Source organism: Phalacrocorax carbo, chromosome 8 (assembly GCF_963921805.1).
Source record: "Phalacrocorax carbo chromosome 8, bPhaCar2.1, whole genome shotgun sequence".
In the NCBI taxonomy this organism is placed as follows: domain Eukaryota; kingdom Metazoa; phylum Chordata; class Aves; order Suliformes; family Phalacrocoracidae; genus Phalacrocorax; species Phalacrocorax carbo.
This window is the reverse complement of record NC_087520.1, coordinates 2,508,105-2,521,930: the sequence shown is the minus strand read 5'-3', so window position 1 is coordinate 2,521,930 and position 13,826 is coordinate 2,508,105. Positions and strand designations below refer to the sequence as shown.

Here is a 13,826-nt window from a genome sequence, read left to right as displayed (position 1 = left end):
GCTGAGTGAAATAATTGACTCTCAAGTGCAACAATATATAAACCACAATTACTGTTTTTTACTTAGATTATGCAATCCTTTGTTGGGGTCAAATCATAATTTCATATTTAATTTAAGAATCAAAGCAAAGGCATTAGTCCTCATTGACTATGGTTCTGCTATAACCCAGTGAGTCATAATCAGGAAGGAAAAAAAAAACCAACAACAACAACAAAAAAAAATAGGAACCAGTTTACAGATAAAATTGGGGTTTTTTGATTATTATGCCAGGACTCAGACAACGTAAGAAGGCGTGAGAGGCGCTGGATGGATGCAGAATGCATATTTGCTCTGGGACATCTGTTTGCGTGGATAGCGAACAAGGGAGGAAAGGCACAGACCACCTGCGAGGCTGCGGCATCTCTCCGGGGAGCAGACGCTGGAGAATCACCCAGTGAGCAAGAAACGTAATAAAAGCAGGTTATAATTTTTATATTTTATTTTTACTAATGAAAAATGTCCTTATCCTCTTCCTTTGGGAATCAGACCCGTCCAATCTGTTAAACTGGCTGTTTGCCAACAAGACTATTAAAGAATGAGGTTTCAATGGTAGATAAGCCTCTTTAGCTCGAATTGCTTCCGTGCTGGCAGAGCCGGACGGGGGCTCGGCGCACCCCGAAACTGGGTGCCTGAGGCACGAGAAGCCACCGTGGAGCTGCGGCGAGGCCATCGGGGACCGTCCCCGTGCCATTGCCTCCCCGCTCACCCCCCCCAGCGCCGTCCCTCCCCGGTCAGCGCGGCAGAGTTAGCTGCCATGGAAAAAGGCTTTACAGCCGGGTCAAGCCTCTTTGATCTGCTGGAGAGGAATAAGGCAGATGAAGTTCAGGGCAAGGGAGCTGGCGATGCTTTCGCCTGACCTCTGGTTACTGCGGGGAGAGGACAGGGATGAATGAAAGGGAGCGGGGTCAGCATGTGGTTGGGGCTGTGGTATAAACTTGGCCCCGTGACGTCAGGGAGACTATTTTTTAGGAGAGTCAGGCAGAAAAATGCCTCAGAGAGAGCACTGGAGAAATGAGAAAAAAAAGGTCTCAGAGAGAAGGCTGCCAAAGGATTTGGTACCATTATATAAACATATATACATACATAAAATTATATATCTGCATATATGGATGTATATGCTTATGTGTGCGTGTGCATATATATATTTTTTTAAAAAAATTTCCCCTGCTGTGGATGACTGGTGATTAACCCTTGTGCCACCAGCATTACTGCAGAGGCAGCTCACGTTCCCTCTCTGTGTTCCTGAAAAATCTCCTCCTCACCAGCTACCTGGTGCAGAAACAGTACGAGCTCCTCCTCAGCACAACCACGGCACCACGCAACGCTGTGGCTCCCGGGGACGGAGCTGGTGGCAGATCCCAGCGCTGGGTGCAGGGCCCTGCTGAGCCACCAGCCCCCTCCGGCCACCCCAACACCAAAGGCAAGGCGCCTGCAAAGGATGGGAATCTCCAAGCAACCCGGAGGAGCGGCACTGGCCTCCGCTCCCTCCTGCTCTGCACCGCCCAGAAATGCATTTGCAAGGAAATGCATTTGCAAGACACAAGGTCTTTGCAAAAAGGGGAAAATGCTAACAAGGAGCACAATGTCCTGAAAGTCCAATTTTACAGAAAGAGCACAATAATCGCGCATAAATAGAAGTATTTAAAGTATCTAAAATATCTACAGCATACCAGTCCCCTGCCAAGAGAAATTATTCAATAAATAATTCAGTGGCTCTGCAGAGATCTTACTTTATACACTTAAAATGTTTCAAAGAGCAAAATCCACCACCCAGCTGGCTGGCAATGCCCCGTGCTCGGAGCCACGCGGGGGCCATACCGCCGGCTCACCCCTCCGCGTCGGGTCCACCTAATTCAGCCGCTGATGCCAAACCCCCACGGGAAGCTTCATCCTCCAGTCCCACACCTCCTTGCCACGCTCGGGCACAGCTCACACATGCGAACCAACCTAAAAATACCTTTCGCACCCCTGAGCAGATTGGCACAGCCGTACTCTGAAACCACCGTGACTCACGCGTACAGGAAAGCTGAGACTGGGATCCTGGTCCGAATCTGCCACTCGCATCAGGAAGCCTGTGCGAGTATTTTAAGTTTCCTACCAGGAAGGAAAAATCTCAACAGCTCAGATCTCTGTTGTCTCTGAAGTCTATCAATTGCCTAAGGCACAGTGACGAAAAAGCTCCTCTAACTGCTGAAATGTCCTTAAAACGTTACCCAGCGCCAGCACGCGATGAACCAGTCGCAAGATTTCATTGACCAGGCTAAAAAGCTCAGCCTGTGGTTGCAGAGGGTGAAGTTCAGGTGGCAAAACCCACCTCGGATGTTTCTGCACCCGCTGTCTCCCCCATCGTGCCTCGTGCTTACCCTGAGCGGGCTCAGGCGATTCCTCCAAGCGAAATCATAACCCAGCCAGAAGAAAAAAGCAAAGCCCCGAAGCTGTGTGGTTTTCATTTCTCTTTGGTCTTTCGCCTGCAGCTCTATCGGGACTGCTCACACACCTCTGCCAAAACCAGCTCCGGGGCTGCAAAGTTTCATGTGGGGAAACCACAGGCTGATCCTTCCCTGCCTGCATTCTGCCCGCTTCCTCGTGCTCGCGGGCAGCTGGCCCATGCCAGAAACCCACGGGGGTGACTAAGGCTGGAATTTGCCCCTCAGCCTTATGGAAAAGAGTTTACAGGTGCCAGTGAATCCCACGCATGTTTGCTGGGGCTCATGTTTGAGCACCGCGCCCTGCAGACGCCGATAAAGCAGGGCTGGTTTCTGCCCCTGCGTTGCTCTTGCCAGGGCTGGGATTCAGTTCTGGGAGCTGCTTCCAGAGCATCTGCAAAGCTCCCCCACTTCCCAGAGGTACCCATGATCATTTGTAAATCTCAGTTCTTATGAAGAAGGGGTTTTGTTAGGGTGTTTTTAAATTTTTGGGGGTGTTTTTCTTTGAGTGACTTCAATGGTTGATTGTCCCATATACTGTACGATTCGTGAATGCCGTGTAACAGGCAGCGAACAAACAGCTTAACTGCATAAAAATAGTTATCTGGGGCAGAGTACAAAAAGAAGCATTGAATGGAGAGGGAAGAGGCAGCTGCACCCATGACAGCTGGTTTTGCAGAGCGGAAAGACTAAGGTGCTCTGCAGAGAGCTTGACAGCTTGTTGCCAGGCAAAGTTTTGACATTTCCCTTCAAATAATGATTTGATTTAAGGAAACCTTAATGTAGAGGCCACGGTCCAGCTAAGAACCCCAGGAACCACAAGGTTTGCAGCAGTGGCAGTGCTGGTCACTACAGGGGTGCAGGAACCACCAGCCGGACGAGGCCGAGGGTGTCCAACACCAGCACCCAGCGGGCGGGGGAAGTTCAGCTACAGACCTTGCTAATTCCCATTTCATTGCTCTAGTTTCTTTTATTTTTCCTTTCTTTTATGAAAAGCTCGCCTTTCATTACTCAGCAGAGGCTGCAACTTGCGATAGTGCTCTCTGCCTCAGCCTCGACCTCACTCCCAACCCACAGGCTTCCCAGAGCCCCCGGGCATCACTTTTTGTACCCCTGCAGACTATGCGCTGCCCTTCAGCGCACCCAGGTGGGATGCAACCCCCTCTGCACCTCCCTGCAGGGCTCATTTTCAGTCTCCCCACCTGAACACGCCAGATCCAGGCCTCCTGTGGCCATCTTAGTCTGCAAAGCCCCTAGACCAGGGTGGAGGAGATTTGGGGTGAAATTTTCCACTCTTGCATGCCTGGGCAGGGAAGCAGCAGGTACACGAGTATGCATTGCCCTGGCTGCTGTGGGCTGGCTCTGCTCTGTCCCCACAGCAGGTCACTGCCAGGCAAGGACAGGCACGCAGGCAGGTCCCTTCGCTGCCAGTTCCCAGCCCAGCTCAGCTCTCCATGACCATTCACACCCTGCCCTCGGCCGTATCTGCGCGGTCGGTATGTGCGAGACCGGTCGCAGTGACACAGGGGGCTTGAAGGGACACCAGAAGGCAGGGGCTGGCCCTGGCTGCTCTTCCACCGCGTGCGCATACTGCACCAGGCTTGATTTCTGCTTGCTGTTTGCACAGTGGGATGGGGTGACCCAAACCCACGCCGCTGCTGGACGGGGCCACGGGGCTCCCCTCTGCCTTACGCCCACCCTGGGGCGATGGCTGTTGGCGGAGCAGGCGACTGAGCCGGCACAAAACTAACTGTCCCACAAAAGTAACAGGAAAAATGGTTAGTTCCCAACCAAATCCCCACCTGGGGTGATCGTACCGCACCGTCAGCACGGGTGCCATGACGAGCCGTAAGCCTGCACGCCGGGAGGGCAGGCAAAGCCCTCGGCGGCAGCACGGCTCAGGGTGGCTTCGTTTAATGCTGGAACTGCAGCGTGTGGTCGCAGGGGCCGCCCTGCCCTTTCCCTGGCCGTGGCCGGTGGGAGCAGGGCAGCTCCCCGACCCACCACACCCCCACCCATGCAGGCTGCCGTGCCCTGCTACATCCCCGGCCGTGGCAGGGTGGCATCGCGAGTCCTCCCAGTGCCAGGAGCCCTCCTGCCCACCTCCTGCCTCGGTGCCGTTCCCTCTCCACCCTGCCTTTCCCATCTGCCAGCACAAATATTTGTGCAGCGGCCCAGGGAATGGTGCAGGGGGACTGATCCAGCTGCAAACCTTTTTGGGTTTGTTGCTGGCTTTTTTCTTTTGGTGGCAATACCGGAATAAAGTGGTTTCTGAATAGCGCTCTGAGCATCCTGCACGGCTACCGCTTTATATTCAGGCAAGTACGGCAGCCCTGGGAATGCACCATCCAAACAAGCTTGTAAGACGACCACCTTCCATAACGCTTAAGAAGCGATGCAATGGCATGCTCAGACCTAGTCCTGCAGAGGCTAGGAAAGAACAAGAACATTTTGTACACCACTTCCCGGCCACGCGTTAGCCTGCATTGTTTCACTGACAGCTCAGGCTGGACTGAAACCCTTGGTGAAATTTCAATTTCGTGGTGCTTTCTGTAATATCAAAAGTCATGTAAAAAGTGGTTGCAGCAGGGTTACGGGGGCCAAACTGCAGCTGGCATTGCCTCCAGCCACGGTGACCCTGGAGGTCAGACCCGTTGCTGTCTGCAGGATGCTGCCCATGCAGGATCGCACCGCACGCTTCCATCTGCTGCGGCAGAAAACATAGACTGAGGCTGAGACCTGCTAGCTTGTACCATATAACAGCTAAGCGCTGTCTTTATTATATGAAGCAATTCTCTTTAAGCCAATAGTACAGCTTGAAGAGCTCCAAAACTTGCTGACCTGCCACCGCGGTAAAAGCGGAGCCATAGGAACAGCAAGCAGACCGACAGGCCCTGCGCCAGCTGTGTGTCAAACGCATGCCGTGACGGCGGCGTTATGGCTGTCACGCTGGAATCTGAACCTAGAAACTTATATAGAAAACGGGAGCTTAAAAAAAAAAGTAACAGTCGTGTCATGATCTAACTGTAATAAATGCAGTTGTATCCCTTACTTACAGTAAGCTGTCTATAATTAGACCAGGCTAATTACCAATCAAGTGCCCTGCAAGTTGTAGTGCTTTTCGGAAGGACCCTTTCCACGCAGATGGGAAGGAGTGAGGGGATCCCAAAGGTATGAGAGCACCTGGAGAGAGCAGGGTTTTATCCAGACCCTGTGCACACATAACATGACTGCCTTTATCCCCAAACAAGCTAGCAGCCAAAGAAGGCTTTGAAAGTTGCTCACGGCTTATTTGGCAACCTTGCAGCGCAATAAGGGGCAAGAAAATAAGGATTAAGAAAGTGGCGGGTCATGCTCCAAGAGACCTGAAGGGAAGCACCTCCCTTCTCCCGCTGCGGGCTGGCAGAAGGCAGCGGGACGGGCAGCAGGACCGCGACGGCCAGTCCAGGCAGGAGAAGCGCGGTGCGGAGGCCCGCGGCTCCCGCCGTGCCCTCTGCCTGCCCAGGCCCCGCGCCAGCAGCCTACGTCCATCGCCGAAGCGCAGCGCCCGCAAACAGCCAGAGCTTCTCAAAATAATCTCTGCATGCGAGAATATCACCGTGCTTTTAAAGGAACACAACTACGTTTCTCTCCTGCACGTGGAAGCCAGTAAAAAACAGGCGGCTTGCCGCAGAAACGGTCACCGTGTGGGGAACCGCTCTCGCCGCGCTGGAAAAAGCAAATAACCACATTTGGTTTCAGCAGGTTTTCCGAGGAGGCCCCGCAGCTGCACACAGCCACCTCGGCAGCTGTACTGAGCAGCCGTGCCCAACCCAGCACACCATACCCACGAGGAACAAGCGGGGACCCTCCACGAGCCTCTCTGAAACCCCTGAAAGCATCATCTTCACATCCCCAACCCAACCTGTCCCCATCATGCCAAAGGGTGGGATGCACCAGGGTTGAGCACGCACTAATGCGACTTGGCAAGGAAGAATCCACACTTGAGGTCCAGAGCGGGGATTTCGTGCCTACCGATAAGGTTTCCACGCTCTGTGCCTTACACCAGGGTACAAGCCCACCGGCGTTTGCACCTCGCACGCTGGCAGGCTCTTCCTACGTGGACGCAGCCCGCACGCTGTTATGTTTAACGCTGGTCACCAGCGATCGCCGCGGAGCTTTGGCAAAGGCACGTGTCGGTCACCAGCATTTGGAGATCCCACAGAGGGCAACGTCCATCACAAAGAGCCCACCTTGAGGTCTGGGTGGTTGAAACATGAGATACAGAAAGCCTGGAAATCCACAGGGTGCCAACCACAACTAAACGAGTTTGCTGGTCTCTGCAGAGCTCCTGCTACGGGAAGCAAGCCCTGATGCGTGGGGTCAGGAACTTGGGGGAACAAAGCCCAAATGAAGCCAACCTGGGGCAGACCCAGAAACCAGCCTCTGCCTCTGCATCCAAGCGACCTTGTCCCCAGCCCATGGCTGGGGTGCAGGCCGGGCTGCCGTCACCGGGGAGCCCACGGGGTGCTGGGGGGGCCCAGGGCCGGACCCCTGAGCTGGAAGCAGCCACCACCACCCAGGACCTGCCACCCTCTGCCCTGTGATCTCCAGCCAGAGCAGGGCCAGACCTTTCCCACCCCCTAAAGCTGTTAGAAACATCTGAAACAACAGGAAACTGAAAAAGCCACAAACTCTTTCTGATGCTGGCATTTCACCCCCATCCTGCCAGCCACGCCGGGCTCTCCCCGCATCGCAACGCCGAGAAACACAGCCGAGACCACCTTTTCCCGCAGCAGCCTCCGTGGGGTCCCACTCTGCACACAGGGCTTCTCCCTCATCCCTTATTTATAAATATATTTATATTTATATTATTTATATTGCTCAGCATCCTGAAGCCCTACAGCCTTGGGGCTAGGCGAAGCCCCCCAGGGTCCTGCCCAGAGCCACCCAGGCTCCTTGCCTGGATTTCAAGAATTTATAAAAGAAAAATAGAAGACAGCCAGGGAACTCACCAGCTGCAGGGAAACCCTCCTCTCCCCTAGCAGGCAGTCAGCTCATGGCTGGGGCTCACGCCGCCGGGGCTGCCGTTTGCGTACTTGTTGAAGAACTGCTGACTCCAGGATGTCCCACCCCCTTCCCATCTGCAAACTGCTGAAAGAAGTTAAGCTTGGCTAATATCAGCTTAGGCTGTATTAGCTCGGCAGCAGCAGTGCCCCGGTGTAACCCTTGAGGCACTGGAGACTCGCAGCCCGGCGGTGGGAACCTTATTCCAGCTCCTCGCAGATGGGCAAAGCTCCCCCCTTCTGCTACTGAATATTGCATGGTTTTGACACATCTATTTGTCATACTGGAAGCTTTACGGCTCCTAACAGACTCAAGGCGAGGCTTTGGGATGTAAAACTGCAAAGCCTTCCTGCAACTGCTCAGTTTAAAATGAAAGACAGCATGATTTTTTTTTTCTTCGGGAAAAGTCATCATAAAACAAAGTTTCTGACTCTGAGAAAGTCTGCATTGCCAGTCCTAGGCTGCTAAATTAGGAACTTCATAGCTTGAGTAGGATAAAGGTAAATCATCTAAATCAATAAAATAGTAAGAGAATAAGTCTTGCCATCATCCTTATATTGCTACATATATTAAAAGCAAATAAAAGAACTGGCATTTAGGCCAAAACCAGGTTTTGTTAATTTACACCAATAACAACAAAACAAAAACTTAGCAGTTCATTTGTGGTGGTGAAAATATTAGCATTTCACATTTGAGGGGCCTGGCTAAGATGTTTATCCTAACTGAAAGAACATTCCTTTCAACTGAAAGCTAACAGCGTCTGATTGCTTCCAACTCCCCGCTTCTGAGCCAAGATAACCCTGGGTGGGCCACTCCTCTGGGCCCCACCAGGAGCCTCTCTCCACATTGCCATCTTATTTACTGTTGGATTCCTTCTCAGAATTGTGGCAGATAGCACAGCGCTCGAAGAGTCCACCTCTCCCAGGCGTGGATACCTGGCTTTGTTACTATTGAAATTATTGGTTTCCTCAACTCTTTCTTTCTTTCCTGAAACCGTGTGTAGGCTGGGTATCTGCCGTCGCTTGGCAGAGAAGAGGGGTGCAGAGGGGGAGATGCTGCCTGGACTCTTTCACTATTATCATAGCTAATGAAGTTTCTGCCTGACCTGTCCTAAATTGTACTTGCGATATTGTACACTTGGAGTGCGTAGGAGAATCCCCGAAGAACACTTAACACTCGTGAATGAAGAGGGACAGATATTCAATAAGGTTTCAGGCAAGCTCATCAAGCATCACTCATTTGGCCCAGAAGTGAGTGTTCTGCAATCAGGCTTAATTCATAAATTTGCCAGGGTAGGGCAGGGAGCACTGGTCTAACCGGTCTGCAGGTATAAATCAGCGTCGCAGTGCTGGCTTAACGAGACCTCAGCAATATTTACCAGCTCAGATTCTTGCCCCTTTGCTCCCTATGAGCTACAGCTTGAGAGCAACTTTGTAGTCAGGAAAATTGGGGAAGTTTAGGTTGGACAGTAGAAAAAACTTCTTCACCAAAAGAGTGGTCAGGCACTGGCACAGGCTGCCCAGGGAGGTGGTGGAGTCTCCATCCCTGGGGGTATTTAAAAGAAGGGTAGACGTGGTGCTTGAGGATATGGTTTCGTGGTGGGCTTGGCAGTGCTGGGTTAGCGGCTGGACTCGATCTTAAGGGTCTTTTCCAACCTTAATGATTCTATGATTCTATGATATTTCAGGTGTGTGAGCAGCCCTGGGCTGGCTGGGTGTGGAATAACCACTAAAGGTGACTTAGAAATTAAACTTCTGTGTTTAGAAAAGGTACAGCATTGAAGAAGCTGTCAGGGTGACGTGCAGCTGATATGTGAGGAATCCATTCTTCGGACGTTCCCTTGTAACCATAGATGTTGGCAACGCCAGGAGACCTTGGCGTGCCGACTCTAGGAGGAGCTGTCCGGAGGGTGGAGCGGTGTGGAGGCATCGCAGCCAGGCTCTGTGATAAATGGGAACGTGAGGTACCCTGGAGCTGCTACGCTGCGTATTTGCTACCCTGGGCCAACAGTCCGTCATGCTTTTGACAACATGCTGTCCTTTGGTGAAGTTTGCTCATTATAATATCATTATAATACCAAAACACACCTCCATCCCAAAAGTTACCCGCCTCTAAGGTGCGACCACCCCTCACTGGGCATGCGCTTTGAATTTCTTCTAGTCTACACTTTTAAAAGTAAAGTAAGGAAGTCTTACACCAATCATAATAGAGGTAGGTATGACTAGAGTCACTCAAGCTCTACCTGACATATGAAAAAATAGTATAAAATGTGTGAAGAGAAAGAGGGTATTAGGGAAGATCCCATCGCGTACCACTCTGACTTCTGGGAGCAGTCGACGGGCTGAGCCTCTCTTCCCCCCCACTGGGACGCCTTTGGGTAAGACTGGAAACCTCTACAGAGTCACTTTAAATCCCTAACGTATTAGAGTTGCTTTGCGTCATATTAAAGTCACTTCATATTTGTTGAGCATACTTGTAGCCTAGCAGTGTACTCATAGCTTTGGTATTTTTGTGTGTCTTGTAACCAGCAATATTATCACCAGTAATCCAAAGAACCTGTGTATCTGTTGCTTTAATAAATTGCACTATTCATTAATCTAGCCGTGATCGTTCTCACTGAACAAAACCGGCTGGGGCAGCTGCCAAACTAGTTACTAACTACAAATACTCTGATGAGTGGTTACTTCTACAACCCTTAGAAAATAAACCGTTGACCAAGTCTGAGACTAAGACTGGGCTTAACCGCACCTAGACTCCTCTCGGAGGAGGAGTTTAGAAAGCAAGGGGGTCCTGTCTGAACCTCGTGACTCAATGGTAGGGTCTCTCCCGAGCCACTCCTCAGACTCCTACCATTAACACAACACTGGGTGCTTGGGTGCCTGCAGCCCACAGATACAACACCATTGTGCTTGTGATGGAGTGCTCCCAAGGGGATGTGGGAATACTGATTTTAAATAACTACTAGATTAAAACCAAGTTACTGTGCTGCGTTTAATTAGAAGAGGTCTTCTTTCAAGCACCTCCTGGTAAAGGATGCTCTTGCCTACCTCCGTGGAGAGGACAGTGGGTGACATACCCTCAGCATAGGTGGAGGGCTTCAGTTAACTGTTTCAGGACACATTCAGACCCTTCTACCTCCCCGGTAAATGCCCCAAGCAGTCATTCTCTTTCCTTGTCTTGCTTTCATTGCACATAAATACAGCATAAGGACTCACTTGGTGAAACCACCGTAGAAACATGAGACAGAACAAGGGAAGAAAGTTGGATTTAAGCTTCCTACTTTAAGGGAAGATGGATGTAAGCACGCTTTAAGTAATACAGAGTATAAAAAAGTATACAGAGTATAAAAAAGTATACAGAATAAAAGCTTCCTCAATGCCCCAGTGTTTTCTGCCAGGTGATTTGCAGAGCAGAGTAATCAGGAGAACATCGTATGGGAAGACAATGTCCTTTTTTGGACACGCAGCTGAAGGAAAACGTGCCGTTCACCATAAACAGGGTTCTGCTCTAAGAGCCTTTGGCACCGGCACAGGACAGCTCTAGCGCGTAAGACCCTCCTGCAGATGTATGAGCTGTGCTCTGCAGAACGTGGGGCTGGGTGAGGGCTGGCGGGGCCGAGGCCGGGTGCTGAGCACCCGCGACCCGGCCAAGGCAGGAGGAGCTACAAAGCCCTTGTGCTTCAAACCAGGACTCAAGTGACTTCTGCTCCTGTAGAAAGCTGCCCCCCACTGACCCTCGCCTTAGTGTGTTAAGTAGCAGGGATGTTTATGCTCTACAAGTACAAAGGAAATAAGAGTTCACCTTTTGTGCTGATTACTGCTCAGTCTAAAGCCCAGTGAGATCCAGCTACCAGTAAAATCAATGGAAAGACTTCAAAGGACTTTTATGGGATTTGGCTGAGACCTCACCTGTCCAGGAAGAAAAAAAAAGTTATATCAGTAAATCACAGCGCTTTTAATGCCCCCAAACACAACCTGAGGGAAGGGTAATGTAAGAGCGAGGCACGTATTGAATTTCTCTACGCTTTTATGCTTTATCAAAATTAACGAGAAACACAGATTAAGGCTGAATTTTAAACAGAGTGATGCTAATGGCCGGGAAGATGCAGAGCCATCAGAACAGCTGACCGAGGCTGTAGCACCAGGAAACCACTCTGGGCTCAGAGCCAGCCCCTGAGCTCCTGGGCTTCCATCGCTCCAAGGCCCAGAGTCCCACACAGCAATTCGAAATTCAATAAAAACTGCTACTTCGTGTTTCAGGACAGTCCCATGACCCAGGGCGATAGCTTCGGTTACTGAACAGAAATCTGCCAACAGTTCTTCTACATTCCTTAAGTCTCATCCATGGAAAATCCTGCCACGACTAGAAATCAAAACCAGCCATGAATTAAAAAAACATGGAAGTCAAACGGGGGAACTTTACTCCCTTGTGTTTCTTTTTAGCAGTCAATTTTTCCTTTCTGTGACTTTTGGTGACTTATTATGCTTGTATTGATTATACAGTGTATATTTGTGACCATTTACAAAGAGCAGCAGGAAGGAAACATAGTGCATGAATAGGGGATTCATTCAATAATTAGGAACGCTACTGTGAAGCTCCCAGACAAGTTTTTCTGCCTCCTCTCCCTCTAGCCCTCCATTTCCTTACACCACAAGGATGCCAATGGATGGCAACGGAACAAAAACAAAGCCACGGTGATGATTTTCTTGCTTACGCATCTCATCCCAGCTGTCATCCTCAACACAGTTTACAGGCACCCAGAAGCGCAGCCTCCATTTTGCAGCTGAGCACGGTGGGCAAGGCACGCAGTGAGGTGCAGGGGCCGTATCCTGCCCCAGTCCAAAGGGCTCCCTTCTGCATCCTGGTACGCCAAGGGGGCTGGCACCCCCCAGCCCCAGCCCGCCCCACCTCCAGCACCCTTGGCAGCGAGGGCCTGGCGCTGCGTCGGAAAGTGAGGGAAAAGGGGGGGATTGGCATCATCTCACGGAAGGGTTTTGAGGAATCTGTGGTTGGGCTGTGGTTTGAGATGTCCTTAAATATAAAGTTAAGCACTTCACTGAAACTTTCTTTTCTTCTGACAGTAATAACAAGTGGTTACGTTGTTTGAAAGTCTTTAAACACTTGGTTTATGTTTCAGGATCTTCACTGTTGCTTTAGGGTTTTTTTTTTAAATTTTTGTTAACTTAAGCAGCAATTAGGTTATTTGTATTTTTGTTTCTAGTCCGTTCCACTTTCTGGTTTCACACCCTGCAGCACGCTGTACGTTTCTGTGCCTGGCACTACTGTAACTCACTTTTCCTCTCCTATCTTCACAGATATTTTCAAGACCTCACGAAGGCATTTCTGTCCAGGCTAAATTTTTACAAACTCTCCCCAAGTCTCCCTACGGCTGCCCATAAGCACATTTTTCAGTTCAGAGACATATGGCACCTTCCCGCTGCCTCCTTGCTGTCAGGCATTTCCCCATCTCCAGCCCCCTTCCTTCCCTGCTGCAAAAGCAGCCTTTAAATCCCACTTTCTGGATATTTTATAGACGTGGCTCCTTAAGACACTGGAACGAGGTTTCAAAGAGTTAAGGCAAGGGGTGAAGCCCTCAGACAGTCCATTCTTCAGTCTCAATGACCCAGAGCTTTTGCCTTTTCAAATGTATTTAACCAAATAAAGTGAATAGAGGATATGCAAATGCATTTTCCGAGAGGAAACACAGCCCTGAATTGTTGTTGGCAGGTCAGAGCATCACACCACCCTCAGCAGCCTCTCAGCTGCCGGGATTTTCCAGCCCGGGGAGAGGCGGCCGCCACAAAAACAAAAAACCACCCTTTTCAGGCAAGATAAAACCAGGGCTCGGCCATTCCCCAGGGATAGAGGGAGGAGGTCACTGGGGATTGCTCCCCCGGTGTCCCCAAAAAGCCCGGCTGGTGCTTGGGGACCCCAAGCCAACACAGCGCTGGGGGAATCAACCTCTTCTCAAAGGTTCAAGGGATGTCAGGGCGCTGGTACCACTCGGGTAACCTTTCCCAAGTGGGTTGCTCGCCACCTGGCTCTCAGCTGGGGTGTTCGAAGGAGTTATCTGTTTTGCAGAAGGAAAAATAACTCTGAATTAGGTCTTCTGGAGTCACGGCAAATGGTTCTACCTAAAACTGAACTGTATCAGACATAGGAAGTAAAATATGTTTATCATTTCAAGAGGGATTCTAATATATTTGTCTTCTTTCTCCACCATTTGAATCTTAAAACAAGCTCTAAATAATGTTCTTTCCAATTTTTATACCTAAATACTGGCCTCTGCAGAAAAGACATTTAAACCCACATCAT

General features: G+C 50.5%; 1 protein-coding gene across 3 annotated transcripts in view; it reads right to left on the bottom strand.

Annotated features, from left to right (window-relative positions):
- Nucleotides 1-7,559, bottom strand: part of ACSL6 (acyl-CoA synthetase long chain family member 6) — a 50,452-nt gene extending 42,893 nt beyond the window's left edge. For all 3 annotated transcript variants that reach the window (XR_010374141.1, XM_064458285.1, XM_064458284.1), the window contains exon 1: nucleotides 7,460-7,559. The gene's annotated coding sequence lies outside the window, so the exon portion shown is untranslated. The remainder of the gene's footprint in view (nucleotides 1-7,459) is intronic.
- Nucleotides 7,560-13,826: the final 6,267 nt, after the last annotated feature.